Source organism: Elephantulus edwardii, unplaced genomic scaffold, assembly GCF_000299155.1.
Source record: "Elephantulus edwardii isolate Elephantulus edwardi_28Jun2011 unplaced genomic scaffold, EleEdw1.0 scaffold00143, whole genome shotgun sequence".
Lineage (NCBI taxonomy): Eukaryota > Metazoa > Chordata > Mammalia > Macroscelidea > Macroscelididae > Elephantulus > Elephantulus edwardii.
Genome location: NW_006399893.1, coordinates 8,220,431 through 8,224,760, shown reverse-complemented (window position 1 = coordinate 8,224,760; position 4,330 = coordinate 8,220,431).

The window sequence follows — 4,330 nt, the reverse complement described above, 5'->3', positions numbered from 1 at the left end:
ACTCTGCTTTATGCCAACATCCATCTGACATTGGCAATGATGTCCCAATGCCATGACCTCTTCTAAACCCATTTTGTATTTCTGGTAGTTCTCTGTCAATGTAGTATTCCAGTCATTTCTGGATAATCTGGAGCAGGATTTTGCTAGTGTGTGATTTTAGTGATATTGTATGATAATTTCCATATCATGTCAGGTCAACTATTTTATGGAATGGGGATGAATAAGAATCTCTTTCAGTCAGTTGGCCCAGTAGTTATCCTCTAGATTTCTTGGTACAACTTGGTGAACATATTCAGGGCAGCATCTGTTTGTTGAAATATGTCAATTGGTATTCCATCAATTCCTGGGGCTTTATTTTATTTTTTTTCCAAGTCCTTTTGAGCATTGCCTCTTGATCATATGTTGTTTCTTGAAATTCTTCAGTGTCAGTCACTTCTTTTTGGTACAATGACTTTGTATATTCCTTCCATCTTCTTGTAATGCTTCTTAAATCATTCAATATTCTGCCCATAGCATCTTTAAACATTGCAACTTGTGGCTTGAATTTGTTCTTTAGTACCTTCAGCTTAAGAAATGCTGAATGATTTTGGCCCTTTTGATTTTCTAATTCCAGCTTCTTGCATATTTCATTCTAATACTTTGCCTTGTCTTCCCAATCTGCCCTTTGAAATCTTCTATTTGGCTCCTTTACATCTCAATTTCTTTCCTTTGCTTTGGCTTCTTGGCACTCTAGTGCAATATTCAGAGTTTCTTCTGACATCCATTTTGGTCTTTTCTTCTTCTTCTTCCTTCTTTGTAATGACTCTATAATATAATGGTATATTATACAGGGAGTTCTGCTAGCCTAGTGGTAAGAACCTGCTCTGCAATCTCGAAAGCATATGGTTTGAATCTGCCAGATGCTCTGAGGGAGGATGAGCAATCTCCTCCTGAGGGATTTATGCCTCTGAAACACCAACTGGAGGGTCAGCTATGAGTTGGTTCCAACTCAATGGTACACAACAATATAGTACATATCATTATAGAATGGTATAATACAGATAATTCTTTATTATATACCATTTATTTTCACTATATGTTCTATAAGGGACCTCTGGTGGCCTATTAGCAAAAAGTTGTGCTGCAATCGTGAAGGCACGCAGTTTGAGGCCACCAGCTGCTCCACAGGAGAAAGATGGGCAATCTCTTTCCATGCAATTAACTGCCTCTGAAAACCCAGGGGGAGGGTCAGCTATGGGTCGGTTCCAACTCGACAGTACATAACAACAACAATGACAACAATAACAATAACAACAGTAAAAATAACAACAATAACAATGACAACAACAACGTGTGTTCTATAGATATTTCCAGTCAGATTATAGATGACCTCTTTACTATGTTGTTGTTTTAGCTCTGTAATGTTAGCATGTGGTGCATGACCTGGCTTTAGTCTCTCTTGCTTAAAGAACTGAGCTGAGTAGGAGACAACAGGATGGTAGGTGTGACAGAGGCACCAGAGGTGTGCAGCAATTTTAGTGGCTCTTAAAAGTGCTGCTGTTCATCTTGCCTTAAGTAATATGGATTGGCCTGAGCCTTTGCTGCAGTAAGCACAGTATGATCAGGGCCAACAAACTCATTGGCCAACAAATTCAGGAAAGTCTGACTTTCCAAGGAAGAAGGTAAAGAGGCAGGAGCAAAAGTGAAAATATAGTTTAATGGCAAAAGTACCTTTTAGAGAGACGAATAGATCACTCTCCTACACAAAAGAAGTGGAGATTGATGATCATTTATGAGCAGGTTGGGTCCATATATTGCCTCTTGGGGGAGGTTTATGCAAATGAAAGAGAGATAGCAGTGTCTGTACTGACCAATGGGATGCTGCTAATGGAGGTAACTGCTATGGTCCGTTCTCCTTCTGAGACACTGGCATTTTCCTTATAAGGTAACATGCATGTAAGCCTTTGTAATTACTTGTAATTTAATGTAATTTCTTGGCTCTAATTGGATAACAACAACAACAATCGGATAAATCTAGCTTATGTCTTTTCCAGAGACTTCTTTATGTATAAGCGAATATGCATGTCTCCTGACTGTAATTGGGTAATGACTAGCTTTTGCTCTCGGCTAGAGTCTTTACCTTACATGAGCTCAGGCTCTGTTCTAATAGCTTGTTTGGCAAGGTTCCAGCAGAAATTGTAAGACATTTATGATTTTACCTTTACCTTTGGCTCTCTTTTCCCCTGTGCTTTTGCCCCACATTACTTAACAGTTAACTCCTAACGATACTGCTCGATTGCCTGACTTTACCATGTTCTACTTAACTCATCTCTTATTGGCTGAATCTTGCTTGTTTCCAATATTTTGCTGTTTCCAATACTATTGCACAAGAAACATGGTGCACATATAATTTTTTCCATCACCTACAAGGTTAGAGAATAATTGAATACAGAAAATTTGTGATTATTGCCAGATTCTCTTTCATAGGCCTGTTATCATTTTGTATCTCCACTCATCGAGTATGCATGTCCCTTTTTCTCTTGATCAGAATACTTCATTAAACTTTTGAAGTCTTGGAACGTGTATTTTGGCGTTTCTCATGTTATGAGTGAGGCTGAAGATCTTCTCACATGTTTAATAGCCATTTGTATTTATTTTCTTCTGTGAATGTTTCGCTCACATCCCTGCCATTTTTCTAAGGACTTTCTACAGTTTGATACAATTCTAGAAGTTCTTTATTTTCTAAGGCTGTTAACTTAATAATGAGTTGCAGATCTTTTTCCCAGGTAGCAACCTGTTTTTTAAAATGTGTGTGATTGTAGCTTTCCATGAAGACTTTTTGTGTATGTGCTTGGATTGATTAGTTACTTCTTTTGTATCTCTGATTATATAATTCTTAAGTACATAAGGTGATTTCTTAAATATTCTTCTAGCACTTTCTTAGTCCTCACTCCTTGTCATCTTTGTACTTTTTACCTATTTGGAATTTATCAAGGTGAATTATATGAGACATGGTTCCAATTCTTTTTCCAAATAGCTGGGAAATGGTATCAATTTAATCTACTGTGAAGTCTTATTTCCTCCTCTCCACCTCAATTTTTTCAAGATTCAAGATTTTCCTGTAGAATCCTTCAGTATTGAAGTCCAAGGCTTTAATTTATCCTTTAGTTCCTTCAGCTTGAGAAATGCCAAGTGTGTTCTTTCCTTTTGGTTTTCTAACTCAGTTCTTTGCACATTTTGTTATAATACTTTTCTTTGTCTCCTAGAGTTGCCCTTTGAAATCTCTTTGCTCTCTTTTACTTAAGAATTTCTTCCCTTTGTTTTAGTCTATGTTCTAGTGCAATGTTTAGAGTCTATTTTCAGATGAATTGTGATCTTTTCTTTCTTCCATATCTTTTTAATAATGACCTTCTGTGTGTTTTTTTTATGGATGATGTCCTTGATGTCATCTCATAGCTCATCTGGTCTTTAGGTATTAGTTAGTGTTTAGTGCATCAACTACATTCTTGAGATGATTTTATAATTCAAAGAAGATAGACTTAAGGTCATATTTTGGTTCTCATGATCTTATTTGAATTTTTATCTTTTTTTTTTAATTTATACAAGTAATTTATGATCTGTTCCACAATTAGACCATTGCCTTATTTTAACTGCTGTTATTGAGCTTCTCCAATGATTCTTTTCACAAAAAATAGTCAATCTGATTCCTATGTGACTACATCAGGTGAGGCCCATGTGTATAGTCAACATTTATGATTTTTTAAAAAGGTATTAGTAAATTTACAGTGAATATATGTTGTATGAAATACTATCTTTTGATACTCACTGTATTTTCCAACTACCAGTCCTTCTTCTTTGTTTTCAAATAGTCACCTATTGTTAATGCATCTTCATTGAATTTTCAATCAGTTTCAGACTATAAAAGTTGACAAAGGCTAAAGTATAAAAGAGTACCAAAGTTCTTCATCTTTGGCTTTAATGGTTGGTGCATAAGGGAATAAGAATTATACAGTAACAAATCTCCTTTGTTTGTGTGTGGATAATTTTATATGGTCGTTGTGAGTTGCAAGTGACTTGATGGCACATAACAACAACAACAACAACAACAACAACACAGTTTCATATTTCAGATATATATATAGTGAAATATTCTTTTTGAAAAGATAAGTAGTCTTCTTTGGTAAATATGTAGAGTCTTAGAAACTCAGAATCCATGAATCAGAATCAAATTGTGGTAGTAAATATTTTTATAATTTTTCCTGCTAAGATTAATAGCAGCCGCTTTGTAGGAAGTCTCAGGTCAATGTAGTTCCAAATACATAACAAGCTGTATGAATCCATAATTTTTTTT